The 16,120-nt window shown below is 45.9% G+C and overlaps 1 protein-coding gene across 1 annotated transcript in view; it reads right to left on the bottom strand.

Annotated features, from left to right (window-relative positions):
* Positions 1 to 16,120, bottom strand: part of LOC119973697 (store-operated calcium entry regulator STIMATE-like) — a 194,117-nt gene that overhangs the window by 101,092 nt on the left and 76,905 nt on the right. The window lies entirely within an intron of this gene.

The following is a 16,120-nucleotide window of genomic DNA, read 5'->3' as shown; positions in this document are numbered from 1 at the left end:
TTTGTAGCCATCTGGGATGGCCACTTACAACCAGGAACAGAGAAACTCGCAAAGCATAGCGGGTAAAACGGACAAAGCAAGATTCAGGCAAGCTCAGAGCCCGAAATTTCTAGTTGCAAGCAAGGAGTCCAGACGATATCGAAACTCCGACCAATTAGCATTTTGATGGCCCATCTCCACCAATACAAAGGACTGGTAGTTGAGCAACCGGTACAGTCCCAGACATTTCGGCGCCACTCCCTGCTCTAGGGAAGCGTAATCAACGGGGTCAGTGACCGCTTGGGACACGCCCAGCCATCCAGGCACCCGCCCATTTATTGGTTAGAAATCGAACATAGTGATCAGGGATCACCCAATTAGTGGGGTCCAAACTGAAAACCCCCAAGCATAAAAAGAGAGTCCGCCATGTGTTCATCCACTTTTGGACCTGGTGCCCCGGCTATGACCATCTCCAATTGCAGCACCACCAGAAGCAAGTCCAAGTTCAATGCTCGCTACCAGACGATTGAGCCTAGCTGAGCAGCAATTACTTCTCCAGACTCAATAGATCCAGAATTTAACAGCGGCCACTGTTCCTCTGACCTAAGCCGGGTGCCTGAAGTTTAGTACAGGTTGTCTTAGTCGATAGGTGTAGTTAACTAGTAGTGTTTATGTTGCATGGCTAATTGTGTGTAAATGAAGTACCCATGACTTTGAACTAACTAACTGGTGTTTGGCTCTTTGATCGATAGCTGGTTGAACCTTGTGGTGGTATCAATTGATATCTGGCGACTCTTGAGCATTAGAATATAAATATCAACAGCAGAGTCACAGAAAAGGCAACACCTTCTCCAACGCCATATCAACCCAATGTGGCACATTGTCTGATATCGCAATTGCCGAATATTCCAACCCCTTGACCCCGGCCAACAGCAACGTCCGCAACCACAAAAAAAATCCGTGAATAGGCCTTCTGAACTGAAGAGAAGAAAGAATACTCCCGCTCCCCTGGATACAAGAACCTCCAAGGGTCCATGCCTCCCATTTCCGCCATTAGCCCAGCCAACACCTTCGCTCCCCCTGACTGGGTAAGCGATCGCGGTTGTGACTTGTCCAAAGTTCCAGTCTCCACCCACTATCAATTAATGTGAATCTAAGTCGGGGTGGCCCCACACACATTTACAAACCCTGCATCATTCCAGTTGGGACCATACACGCTTACCAACGCCACCAGCCTCCTTTCCAATGCCCCTGTCACTATTACGAATTAACCTCCCTGATCTGTCACAACTTTCTCCATTTGGAACATCACTCTTTTATTCACCAGAACCGCAACCCCCGCGCCCTACTATCTGAGTGAAACACCTGGTTAACCCAGCCCTTTCTAAGCCTCTCCTGACCCTTCACCCTCAAGTGAGGCTCCTGCAACATCACCACATTTGTTTTCAAACTTTTCAAATGCACAAGCACCCTCGATCTCCTCACTGGGCTTCCCAACCCCCTCACGTTCCACGCAACTATCCTAATAGGGTGTCTCTCCCCCTCCCCTCCCTGCATATCCACCATCATCAGAATTTTGGGTCCTATCCACTGAGCCTGACCCGCCCCTATCCATTGTTGACATCGAACCCCATCCTCCCCTCCCAGAATCCCTCCCTACAATCCCTCTCGAAGAAACCCCACCCCGTGCCGATCCCTTCCCCTCCCTTTTCACACCCCCTAGGCCCATTGAAACCTGCTCACCAGGCTCCAATGTCCGCAGCCCCTCCTCCCACAACACCTCCGCTCACTAGCCGACTTAAGTTAGCTAATGCGGGGGCCCCTGCTCAGGCCATTCCTTCCCTCCCACCAGTCCCAGGAAAAAAGTTATCAAATATATTCTTTTTGTAAAAAAAACGTTGTTACAAAGAGCAGCAACAAAAAAAACGTTAATCTCTATAACAGTATGAAGAAAGAACATTATTCAAAGCTACATATATACATTCTCTCACTCTTTACTTCCATGTCAAGTCTTCATAAATGTCTCCGCCGCCTCCAGGGTCTCAAAATAAAAGTCTCTGGAGTTATAGGTCATCCTTAGCTTTGCTCGATACAGCACTCCAAATCGTACTCCACTGTAATACAACGCCACCTTCCATCGGCTGAAAGCCACTCGCCGCTTTGCCAGTTCTATCGTCAAGTCCTAATAGATACGAACCGTGGCACCAGCCCACTGCACCTCCCGCTCATCCTTTGCCCAGTTCAATAGCTTCTCCTTCATGTGATATCTGTGAAAACAGATAATCACTGCCCTTGGCGGCTCGTTTAACATAGGCTTAGGCCTCAGCAACCGATGAGCTCAGCCCAATTCATACCGAGACGGTACTTCTCCCTCCCCCATCAGTTCTGCCAACATCTTGGCAAAGTACTCTGTCGGCCTCGGACACTCCGCCCCCTCAGGCAGGCCCACAATCCTTAAATTATGTCATCTCGAGCGGTTCTCCAGGTCCTCCAGCTTTGCTCGCAGCCCCTTATTGGCCACAACCACCCTCTGCAGCCCATCTCCCATCGAGATGAGCTGATCGCCGTGCTGTGACACGGCCACCTCCACTCCCTTCACCTTCTTACTCTGTTCCCTCACCTCAGCCAACGCCTTTGCAACAGCTATCTTCACCGGGGCAATTGCCTCCTGTACCAACGTCTTCAGCGCCGCTGCCATCTCCTTTCTCATCACATCCATATGCTTTGCAAACTGCTTTTCGAACTCTACAGTCACCACCTCCGCCATCTTCTCTGTTGTAAGCAGTGCGGTTCCACCCAGTGACCAGGCCTCCACCATCTTGTCAGCCCCTGTGCTGATCCTCACACTCGACGGCGAGCTCTCATTTTCTCTCCTCCTCGCTGCTGTCTTCCTGATTCTTGGACCTCTTTACCGGTTCTTAGTCCTTCATGAATTGCCCCCAGGACCAGGCATTACAAATTTCCAAAAAGAAAAACAACCATTTACACCTGAAGCAGGAGCCACCCACCGTTTGACAACCCCTCTACACGCTGCCTTCGGCTGCCTCATGTTCTGGGCCCTGTCCCGCTGCTCCGGCTGCTTCAAGCACTGACCTCAGTCTCATTGCTCCTGCAGCTCCACACTTTAACTCCAGCCCTGCAGCTCCAGCTGCCTCACCCTCTGCCACCGTTTCGGCTGCCTCGCTACTGCTAATTAATTTTAACAACAAAAGCATTTATTTAAACATGAAAAAATTGGATAAACCATACAATACTGTGCTGGCCTTGGAAAGGGTCCAGAGGAGATGCACAAGAATGATCCTTGGAATGAAGAGCTTCTCGTATGAGGAATGGTTGAGGACTCTGGGTCTGTACTCATTGGAGTTTAGAAGGATGAGGGGGGGATCGCATTAAAAGTTACAGGATACTGCGAGGCCTGGATAGAGTGGACGTGGAGAGGATGTTTCCACTTGTGGGAAAAACTAGAAGCAGAGGACACCATCTCAGACTAAAGGGACGATCCTTTAAAACAGAGATCAGGAGGAATTTCTTCAGCCAGCGGGTGGTGAATCTGTGGAACTCTTTCCCGCAGAAGGCTGTGGAGGCCAAATCACCGAGTGTCTTTAAGACAGAGACAGATAGGTTTTTGATCAATAAGGGGATCAGGGGTTATGGGGAGAAGGCAGGGCAATGAAGATGAGAAAAATATCAGCCATGATTGAATGGCGGAGCAGACTCGATGGGCCGAGTGGCCTAATTCTGCTCCTATGTCTTATGGTCTTATAGATTGCAAAGTACATTAAAGCTACAATGGTCTCATTAACACACAAAGTCCCTTTTATACGCAGATCACTGTGATGAGGTGCACCCCTCTCTGAACCCAAGTGAACATCTGTGGATTTCTCCACAAAATCCTTCCTGGTGATATGAGCCACCTTGTCTCACTGAACTTTGGTTTCCACAAATATAAGATGTTGGCAGCAACTCACCAAGGTTCCTTTGACAGCACTTTCCATACAAAGAACAAAAAGAACAGTACAGCACAAGAACAGGCCCATCGGCCCTTCAAGCTTGCGCCGATCACGTGCCCTATCTAGACCAACCGCCTGTATCCTTCTATACCCAGTCTGTTCATGTGCCTATCCAGATAAGTCTTAAAGGTCACTAACGTATCTGCCTCAACCCACCTCACTTGGCAGTGCATTCCAGGCCACCACCATCATCTGTGTAAAAAAACTTCCCCCGCACATCTCCATTGAACCTTTCTCCCCTCACCGTGAACTTGTGCCCCCTTGTAATTGGTATTTCCGCCCTGGGAAAAAGCCTCCAACTTTTCACCCTATCTATACCCCTAATAATTTTATAAATTTCTATCAGGTCGCCCCTCAGCTTCCGTCTTCCTAGGGTGAACAATCCCAGTTTATTCAATCTCTCCTCATAGCTAATACCCTCCATACCAGGCAACCTCCTTGTCAACCTTTTCTGTACTCTCTCCTAAGCCTCCACTTCCTTCTGGTAGTGTGGTGACCAGAACTGGTAGTGTGGTGATCAGAATTGGACACAGTATTCCAAATGTGGCCTAACCAACGTTCTATATAACTGTAACATGATTTGCAAACTTTTATACACAATGTCCCATCCAATGAAGGCAAGCATACCATATGCTTTCTTTACAACCATTTCCACCTGTGCTGCCACTTTTAAGCTGTGGACCTGCACGCCCAGATCTCTCTGTGTCTCTATGCTCCTGATGGTTCTGCCATTTATTTTATAGCGCCCACCCGAATTGGATCTACCAAAATGCATCACCTCGCATTTGTCCGGGTTAAATGGGCAGCACTGTTGCACAGTGATTAGCACTGTGACTTCACAGCGCCAGGGTCCCAGGTTCGATTCCCGGCTGGGTCACTGTCTGTGGGGAGTCTGCGTGTGTTTCCTCCGGGTGCTCCGGTTTCCTTCCACTAGTCCCGAAAGACGTGCTGTTAGGTAATTTGGACATTCTGAATTCTACCTCTGTAACCAGGTGGGATAGAGGGGGGTGTAAAAGGGGTGGAGGAGTTGCGCTACTGGTTAGGGAGAATATTACAGCTGTACTGCGGGAGGACACCTCAGAGGGCAGCGAGGCTATGTGGGTAGAGATTAGGAATAAGAAGGGTGCAGTCACAATGTTGGGGGTTTACTACAGGCCTCCCTACAACCAGCGGGAGATAGAGGAACAGATAGGTAGACAAATTTTGGAAAAGAGTAAATACAATAGGGTTGTTGTGATGGGAGACTTCAACTTCCCCAATATTGACTGGGACACACTTAGTGCTAGGGGCTTGGCCAGGGCAGAGTTTGTAAGGAGCATCCAGTAGGGCTTCTTAAAACAATAGGTAGAAAGTCCAACTAGGGAAGGGGCTGTATTGGACCTGGTATTGGGGAATGAACCTGGCCAGGTGGTGGAAATTTCAGTAGGGGAGCACTTCGGGAACAGTGACCACAATGCAGTAGGCTTTAAAGTGCTGGTGGAGAAGGATAAAAGTGGTCCTCGGGTGAATGTGCTAAATTGGGGGAAGGCTAATTATAACAATATTAGGCGGGAACTGAAGAACCTAGATTGGGGGTGGATGTTTGAGGGTAAATCAACATCTGACAATTGGGAGGCTTTCAAATGTCAGTTGAAAGGAATTCAGGACTTGCATGTTCCTGAGCGGAAGAAGGATAAATATGGCAAATTTTAGGAACCTTGGATAACAAGAGATAACGTAGGCCTCGTCAAAAAGAAAAAGGAGACATTTGTCAGGGCTAGAAGGCTGGGTAATTCAGTCTTTGCAGGTCCAGTACTTCCCCGGAGCGGAGAAATTATGACATCTTCTTCAGAGCTTTCATAAGAACAGCGATCACGACACCACACAACCCTGCCATGGCAACCTCTACAGGAGGTGCCAAATCATCGACATGGATACCACCATTACACGTGAGAACACCACCACCAGGTACGTGGCACATACTCATGCGACTCGGCCAATGTTGTCTACGTCATACACTGCAGGAAAGGACATCCCGAGGTGTGGTACATTGGCGAGACCATGCAGGCGCTGCGACAAAGGATGAACGGACATCGCGCGACAATCGCCAGGCAGGAATGTTCCCTTTCAGTCGGGGAACACTTCAGCAGTCAAGGGCATTCAACCTCTGATCTTCGGATAAGCGTTCTCCCAGGCGGCCTACAGGACGCACGACAATGCAGGCCCTTCAAGCAGAAACTTATAGCCAACTTCCGCACACATGAGTACGGCCTCAACCGGGACCTTGGATTCATGTCTCACTGCATTCACCCCACACTATCTGGCCTGGACTGCGAAATCCTACCAAATGTCCTGGCTAAAGACAATTCACACCTCTAACTGTGATTATCCCTCTCTCCAGTCGCACCATCTGGATCTGTAAAGACTTAATTACCTGCAAAGACTCGCATTCAAAGTGTCATCTTGCATCATTGACTTTGTCTATATATGTCTTTGTGTAACCTACCTCTTCACTCATTTGATGAAGGAGCTACACTCCAAAAGCTAGTGATTCCAAATAAACCTGCTGGACTTTAACCTGATGTTGTAAGACTTATTACTGTGCCCACCCCAGACAACGCTGGCATCTCCACATCATGTCACTGATAAGACCATTCACTTCCAAATGTAAATTAACCCCATAATCCATAACCATAACTACAAGGACAAGGGCAGCAGGTGCAAGGGAACACCACTGCCTGCAGCTTCCCTCAGAGTCACATATGCCTGATTTGGACCTGTATCGCTGTTACTTCGCTGCTGAGGGTCAAAATCCTGGAAATGCCTTCCTAACAGCAGTGTGGATGTATCTACACCACATGGACTGCACTGGTTCAAGAGGGTGGCTCAGTATCACCTTCTCAAGAGCAGTCAGGGATAGGCAATCAATGCTGGGCTAGCCAGTGACACCCATGCTTCAAATGAATCTTAAAAATGACATGATCCGAGGATAACTTTAATAATAATCCAGACGGTTAGAAAATTACTATGAGCAGTCTTGTGCAATGAATTTGCATCATTTCTTAAATATCTTTCCTCCCAAGCAATTATACATCATTTTTTAAAAAATGAGCCTTAATTAGAGGGGACATTCAGGAAAGGAAAGGTAAGTTAGTTATAAACATTTGAACTATCCTGGAGAGGCAGTCAGTTATTCCTTTATCTGCTGGTTTAGTACAGTGGGCGAAACAAGGAAACAAGCTGACTTGTAATGCAGAAGACAGCAGCGTGGGTTCAATTCCCGTACCAGCCTCCCTGAACAGGCGCTGGAATGTGACGACGAGTGGCTTTTCACAGTAACTTCAATTAAGCCTACTTGTGACAATAAGTGATTATCATAACTGCAACTTCCCCAAGGACCCCCTGGCTAGCCCTGGACTCATCATTAGATTTTCCTCTCATCTCATCCATGAAATCTCTTTGCTTCTCTCTTGTCCTTATTTCCACTAAATTACTGGCCATCCAACCTTCTCCTGGTTCCCGTGTTAACTGATATTGTAAATTGTTTCCATCCCTCAGGTCCTGTCCTATCCCCTTTAAATCTGCCAATATCATCCCAATTCTGTCCTAACAAAAAACATCCCCATCTGCAACTTCCTTTTACTCGCCTTGAACATGTTCCTTTGTGATTCTGTACCCGATTTTCCTGCCCCTCTTGTTTGAATCAAGTTTCCACTTCTCGCCACATGGCTGATGCTGTGCTTATCAAAAATAACAAATGTTCATCATGGTGAAAGTGGTTGAGGTGCATCGTCCTTCTTTGTTTTCTCAGTCCAACTGTAGTCTTTTAATAGGTGGACGATTCCATCCTCCTCAAGTGCCTCTTCTCTGTTGTCCAGCAGGATGGGACTGCACCTTTGACTTATTCCATTCCATTTATTCATAGGGACTGTTTAGCTCACAGGGCTAATCGCTGGCTTTGAAAGCAAGCCAGCAGCATGGTTCGATTCCCATAACAGCCTCCCCGAACAGGCGCCGGAATGTAGCGACTAGGGGCTTTTCACAGTAACTTCATTTGAAGCCTACTCGTGACAATAAGCGATTTCATTTTCATTCATTTACAGCCGAAGGATCATCTTCAAAGGCTACACTACCCACTCTTGCTTCTTCTGTCCCTCGAGAGTCTGTCCTTGGTACGCTCTTATTTCTCAACCATATACAGCAAAATATCGGAAAATATGACACCAGGTTGCACATGCAAGCTGTACTTCACCACGATCGGGGAACTACTGGTTTAGCTCAGTGGGCTAGACAGCTGGTTTGTGGTGCAGAACAAGGCCAGCAGCGCGGTTTCAATTCCCGTACCAGCTTACCCAAACAGGCACCGGAATGTGGCGACCTGGGGCTTTTCACAGTAACTTCATACTTGTGACAATAAAAGGTTACTATTATTATTATAATACTGCTTTTAATCCCTTCATTGTCACTAAATTGAAACTAAATTGCCTGTCCTATTACCAGTCACAAATGAACTTCAGTTCCTTCTAGTTATTTAAATTGGGAAAAACCAAAGCTATCAAGTTCTGTCTCTGCAACAAATTCCACGCAACTAATTTCCATTCTAACCATCTCCTGAGCTGACAAAGGTTGAAGCCAATAACATGCTGAGGTTGCAAAGAATGTGACACTGTTTGAATTTCCAATTCCACGTCTGCTTTCTCATGTAGATCATCTACTTTTACCTGAATAATAATATCTAATAATAACAATAATCTTTATTGTCACAAGTAAGCCTGCAATGAAGTTACTGTGAAAATCCCCTAATCGCCACATTCCATCCCCTGTTCGGGTACACAGAGAGAATTCAGAATGTCCAAATTACCTAACAGCACATGTTTTGGACTTGTGGGAGGAAACCGGAGCACCTGGAGGAAACCCACGCAGACACTGGGAGAACGTGCAGATCCGCACAGACAGTGACCCAAGCCAGGAATTGAACTTGGAACCCTGGCGCTTTGAAACAACAGTGCTAACCATTGTGCTACTACTGCGCCACCCCATTACCACCCCTGCCTCAGGTCTTCAGCTGCTGAAACCCTCATTCATGCCTGTTACCTCCAGACAGGTATGTTCTAATACTTCCCTAGCCAGATTCCCACCCTCTGCCCTCCATATATTCATCTCATCCAAAACTCAATTGTCCATATCTTATCTCACGCTAAGTCCCACTCCTTAAATCATAGAATCTACAGTGCAGAAGGAGGCCATTCAGCCCATCGAGTCTGCACCGGCCCTTACAAAAAGCATCTTACTCAAGCCCACGTCTCTACCCTTTTCCCGTAACCCCCACTTAACCTTTTTGGACACTAAGGGCAATTTAGCACGGCCAACCCTCCTGACCTGCACATCTTTGGATTGTGGGAGAAAACCCACACAGAATTCAGAATATTCTCATGCGAGGGGACTAAAACCTATATTTTTACCTCATCAAAACTGGACAATGACCCTAAAATGGATACGTCTATGTCTGCCTGTGACCCTCAAAAAGAGAAGCTACCTGGAAGTATTGGAGAAACATGCACCTTAGTAACCCTAAAGACAAACTAACTATGGGCTGTGCGTACCAAATTCAAACAGAACTATACAAAGGCCATCTGCTTTTCATAACTCAGGCTGGCCAACCGGGGTCTACTTGTCTGCTAGAAAAAAGCACCCGCAATCTTCCTTTCAAATCTTAGTGGGAAAGATATTCAATTATCTCAGAGACCCAGGTGAAGGATACACATTGTGAGGAACCCCTTATAAATCATTGTCAGTACCCTTGTCTTCCTTTGCTGTTTCTGTCCTTTCTGGCTTTTAACTTTTGCATCTGGGCAATTAGTGAAACACCCCCAGTACAAGGTGCTACGTGGTCTAGCCCAAGGAGACCCCCAGGACAATGTGCTATTTGGTTTGGTCCAGTGATGTTGTATTGTGATGGACTTGGCTGGCAGCCAATTGGCTACTTCCATTTCCCAGGTCTTGTTTGGCTTTTGATTTTGATTGGTAGAGAGCTCCAAAAGCTTCTGGAAGGAGGGCAGATCCCATTTGGAGTTTAGTTCTGTTTTGACTCAGGAGAGTGGGAGACACAGGTTTGAACTCTCTCTTACAAAAATAATAATAATATTAATCTTTATTAGTGTCACAAGTAGGCTTACATTAACACTGCATTGAAGTTACTGTGAAAATCTGCCGCCACACTCAGGCGCCTGTTCGGGTACACTGAGGGAGAATTCAGAATGTCCAATTCACCTAACAAGCACGTCTTTCAGGACTTGTGGGAGGAAACCGGAGCACCCGGAGGAAAACCATGCGGACACGGGGAGAACGTGCAAGCACCCTACAGACAGTGACCCAAGCTGGAATCGAACCTGGGACCCTGGCGCTATGAAGCAACAGTGCTAACCACTGTGCTACCATGAAGATTACAAGCAGTGCCTCTCTCTCGCCAGACGGTGAAAATTTATCCTCTGTTTGGAAGACTGAGGAAAGCCCAGTTTCTTTCCCGGTGATAATTTACCGGAATTTACCGAAATTCACTAGACTCTGGGGTGGTCCCGGTGGATTGGAAATTAGCAAACGTGACGCCACTGTTTAAAAAAGGAGGTAGGCAGAAAGCAGGAAATTATAGGCCAGTGAGTTTAACTTCGGTAATAGGGAAGATGCTGGAATCTATCATCAAGGAAGAAATTGCGAGGCATCTGGATAGAAATTGTCCCATTGGGCAGACGCAGCATGGGTTCGTAAAAGGCAGGTCGTGTCTAACTAATTTAGTGGAATTTTTTGAGGACATTACCAGTGCAGTAGATAACGGGGAGCCGATGGATGTGGTATATCTGGATTTCCAGAAAGCCTTTGACAAGGTGCCACACAAAAGGTTGCTGCATAAGATAAAGATGCATGGCATTAAGGGTAAAGTAGTCGCATGGATAGAGGATTGGTTAATTAATAGAAAGCAAAGAGTTGGGATAAATGGGTGTTTCTCTGGTTGGCAATCAGTAGCTAGTGGTATCCCTCAGGGATCCGTGTTGGGCCCACAATTGTTCACAATTTACATTGATGATTTGGAGTTGGAGACCAAGGGCAATGTGTCCAAGTTTGCAGATGACACTAAGATGAGTGGTAAAGCGAAAAGTGCAGAGGATACTGGAAGTCTGCAGAGGGATTTGGATAGGTTAAGTGAATGGGCTCGGGTCTGGCAGATGGAATACAATGTTGATAAATGTGAGGTTATCCATTTTGGTAGGAATAACAGCAAACGGGATTATTATTTAAACGATAAAATAGTAAAGCATGCCGCTGTTCAGAGAGACTTGGGTGTGCTAGTGCATGAGTCACAGAAGGTTGGTTTACAAGTGCAACAGGTGATTAAGAAGGCAAATGGAATTTTGTCCTTCATTGCTAGAGGGATGGAGTTTAAGACTAGGGGGGTTATGTTGCAATTGTATAAGGTGTTAGTGCGGCCACACCTGGAGTATTGTGTTCAGTTTTGGTCTCCTTACTTGAGAAAGGACGTACTGGCGCTGGAGGGTGTGCAGAGGAGATTCACTAGGTTAATCCCAGAGCTGAAGGGGTTGGATTATGAGGAGAGGTTGAGTAGACTGGGACTGTACTCGTTGGAATTTAGAAGGATGAGGGGGGATCTTATAGAAACATTTAAAATTATGAAGGGAATAGATAGGATAGATGCAGGCAGGTTGTTTCCACTGGCGGGTGACAGCAGAACTAGGGGGCATAGCCTCAAAATAAGGGGAAGTAAATTTAGAACTGAGTTTAGGAGGAACTTCTTCACCCAAAGGGTTGTGAATCTATGGAATTCCTTGCCCAGTGAAGCAGTTGAGGCTCCTTCATTACATGTTTTTAAGGTAAAGATAGATAGTTTTTTGAAGAATAAAGGGATTAAGGGTTATGGTGTTCGGGCCGGAAAGTGGAGCTGAGTCCACAAAAGATCAGCCATGATCTAATTGAATGGCGGAGCAGGCTCGAGGGGCCAGATGGCCTACTCCTGCTCCTAGTTCTTATGTTCTTTCCTGAGACCTCGAAAGACCTTTTCCTCTCTTTCACAGCGAATTCAAATCTGCAGGAAGATCAGACCAGCATTTAAGAGGCAGAGTGGATGAAAACCTCTTTTAAATACTCAGGTAAAGAATTTTAATATTATCTCAGTGGGACTCAAACTGGTGGCGGCCTGTCGAGATTGATTCAACCTGAAGGGAGGATCTTCAGTGTGAAGACCCAGATTTCTAAAAGTGAAAGAGTGACTCCCAGAAGGATTCCACAGCCTGCGAGAGCTGGGTGAAGGCACTAATCAGAAGGTCCGATCCAACCGGTGGATTTAAACACTTTGCGGCCTTGGCAGATAGCCGACTACTACTTCAACACCAAAGATACTCATCTCTCATCCTCATATAATCCCCCGACTATTTTGATCCTTCCCCTTCTGTCTTGTGTGTCTGGGGTGGGCCGATAAGGGAGGGGTTGGGGGGGAGAAAAATTGGTTTGGCAGATCGTTATTCTATTATCGCCATTACATGTTTATGTCTTCTCTTGTTGTAAATAACGTGATTTACGTACAAATCTGGTGCCTCTAAGTCATTGGAGCAGTCAAGGATCAAGGATCTCAGAAAATATATACAAATTCCTGGTTAATTTACTTATCTTGGGACTCCAGGGCCTGTGGAGCTGGAATTGACCATGCACTGGCCCCTGTGTTGTAACAACATCCTTTTACAAAGGCAATGCAAAGGGATGGGAGTTGTGTGACAGATCTCTAGCTTGTGGAAGCAGTAATATTGCCTTGTGGAACTGCAAAGGCTCAGTCGGTCATTTTACCACCTTGGACACTTGGCACCATTTACACGGCTTCTACTGGAAATTCTGTCATTGCCTACAAGGCCAATTAATCTCTACATGCCTAACACATTGTGTGAAGTTAGCACCACCAGAAAAATTAATTAATCAGCCTCGGTTTTCAGCTCCCAGACCTCAACGAAGGAATGTCTCATTGGACTCTGGAACTCGTGAGAAACAATATTTCTCTTCTCTGTGGTCTTTGCACGGGGATGTCCGACCAAACAGCACATTGGATTGGATTTATTTATTGTCACATGAAAAGAAAATACATAGAGCAAACATAAATACATAATGTAAATACATAGACAGGCATCGGGTGAAGCATACGGAGTGTATTACTACTCAGTAGAGAGGATCTGTGAAGAGATCAGATGAGTCCATAAGAGGGTCGTTTAGGAGTCTGATAACAGTGGGGAAGATGTGTTTGAATCTGTTCGTGCGTGTTCTCAGACTTTTGTACCTCCTGCCCAATGGAAGAAGTAGGGAATAAGCCGGGTGGGAAGGGTCTTTGATTATGCTGTCCGCTTTCCCAAGGCAGCGGGAGGTGTAGGCAGAGTCAATGGAGGGATGACTGGTTCGCGTGATGGACTGGGCTGTGTTCACAACTCTCTGTAGTTTCTTACAGTCTTGGGCCAAGCAGTTGCCATACCAGGCTGTGATGCAGGCAGGTAGGATGCTTTCTATGGTGCACTGTAAAAGTTGGTAAGAGTCAATGTGGACATGCCGAATTTCCTTCATTTCCTGAGAAAGTATAGGCACTGTTGTGCTTTCTTGGTCGTAGCGTTGACGTGGGTGGACCATAAAGATTGTTGATGATGTGCACCCCTAGGATTTTGAAACTGTCAACCATCTCCACTTCGGCTCCGTTGATGCAGACAGGGGCGTGTACGAGGCTTTGCTTCCTGAAGACGATGACCGGCTCTTTAGTTTTGATGACATTGAGGGAGAGATTGTTGTCGCTGCACCACTCTTCTAGGTTCGCTATCTTCCTCCTGTATTCTGACTTGTCATTGTTCGAGCTCCGACTCACCAGTCGTCTCGCCAGCAAACTTGTAGATAGAATTGGAGCCACCGGTCAGCACGGTAGCATAGTGATTAGCACAATTGCTTCACAGCTCCAGGGTCCCAGGTTCGATTCCCAGCTTGGGTCACTGTCTGTGCGGAGTTTGCACGTTCTCCCAGTGTGTGCATGGGTTTCCTCCGGGTGCTCCGATATCCTCCCACAGTCCAAAGATGTGGTTAGGTGGGTTGACTATGCTAAATAGCCCTTAGTGTCCAAAATTGCCCTTGGTGTTGGATGGGGTTACTGGGTTATGGATATAGGGTGGATGCGTGTAGTTGGGCACTTTCCAAGAGCTGGTGCAGATTCGATGGGCCGAATGGCCTCCTTTCGCAGTGTAAACTCTATGTCCTGGAAGTTGAAACTTAATTTGCCACGAAGTCGTGTGTGTATAGGGAATAGAGTAGGGGGCTAAGTACGCAGCCTTATGTGGCCCTGGTATTGACGACCATCATGGAGGAGATTGTTTATCCTTACTTAGAATCCTGCTGGGGTGCCCTGTTTTTTAAAAAATTAAAGGCGAAGTCCATCTTAAAGGCATGTCCCTATTAATTGTCTTGGTATAAAAATTGAAATAGCAGAATAACAGATATTGAAAGGAAAAACAAGGGACAGACAGGGATTAACAGTAGGATCCTTGTATAATCTTTATTAGGGTCACAAGTAGGCTTACATCAACACTGCAATGAAGTTACTGCGAAAATCCCCTAGTCGCCACACTCCGCGACTGTTCGGGTACACAGAGGGAGATAAGAAAATTAGGTGGAAGTGAGAGTTGTGAGGAGGATGCAAAGATGCTTCAAGGAGATTTGGAGGGGCACAAATTTGGCAAATGGGATACAATGTGGACAAATGTGAGGTTATCCACTTTGGTAGGACAAACAGAAATACAGAGTATTTCTTAAATATTGAGAGGCTGGGGAGTGTTTTAACTTTGAAGGACTGGAATTCCCTTATTTATAAATCACTGAACGCTAATAGGTACAAAGAACATTTCAGCACAGGAACAGGCCCTTCGGCCCATCGGCTGATCCTAATTCCTTATTTAGATCGACTGCTTATTGCCCAAACAATCTGTATTCCTCCATTCCCCGCCCGTTCATGTGTCTATTTCTAATGTTCTTATGACCGGCCCTTTAGAAATTCACGCTTTATTCTCAGCTGTCATTTCCCATGTGTTCAGTCACTCTGCCCCAGATGATAGGTTCCTAAAACAGATGTCAGACGAACAGGTGTGAGGACACCCTGGCGAATTCCAGCCCTATTTAACCTGGAGTCACTGGTGAAATTCGAGATACAAAATAGAAAAGCAGGGAGGTAATTTCAAACTTGTAAAAAGACGTTGGGTTGCAATTGGAGAATTAGATGTTGATAGTTTTCTGTATTATTTGTTCTGTCACAGCATAGCTGTAGTGTCTGTTGGGAGCTAAACCATGATACAAAACTCTTCTGTGCAGTGTGTCTAATTCAAGTGTGGTCCACCAGGAGAAATAACCCTGAAATGTGGAAACTTTTATCTGTTAACCTACTTGACTGCAATGACATGCATGCTCACTGGAACAGAATATTCAGGATTATTCTGCTTTCATGCAGCATTTGCTGACCTTTGATGCTGCTCTGGACTAATGTCATACTTCACAAAGTAGGGATCACATTGCCATAAGTAAAATGTTGTTATTATAATATTCAGTATTCTTGCAGCTGATAAAAATGATAATAGAAGCATGTTCAAATATAATTTTCATCAAATCTTTGAATCCAGACAAATAATTCAATTTCTGTAAGGGATGCAAGCTCTTTTTGTCACATTTGTGCAGCTGAGATCAGAGTACAGTCGTGTAAAGCAGACATTAACTGCGTGTTCTCAATTTTCACAGACTGACATCATTGAGATTCCTGTTGGTAGTGGTGGCCTCAAAGAGCACATTGAATGTTAATATTTAAGATTATGCATTCATCACAGCTTAAAATGACAAACATCGCTTCATATTTGACTACTGTTTATTGTTTCGCTATTGACATTCCCCTGGAGCTTTCCTTAGTGATGTCAGAATCCAGCAAGATTACTTGCAGAAACTCATCCATACAGTTTTGTACAGAATTTAAACTTCCAAATGTTTCATTTATACAAGGTTTTTAATGCTTCAAAGGAGGCATCAGGAGGGCTGACTGAAAGCTTGATCAACAAAGTAGGTTTAAGCAGGATTTAAATGTAGAGAGA

The sequence above is a fragment of the Scyliorhinus canicula genome, chromosome 11 (genome assembly GCF_902713615.1).
Source record: "Scyliorhinus canicula chromosome 11, sScyCan1.1, whole genome shotgun sequence".
NCBI classification, from domain to species: domain Eukaryota; kingdom Metazoa; phylum Chordata; class Chondrichthyes; order Carcharhiniformes; family Scyliorhinidae; genus Scyliorhinus; species Scyliorhinus canicula.
Note: the sequence above shows the minus strand (reverse complement) of the source record. Positions and strands in the feature narration are given on the sequence as shown.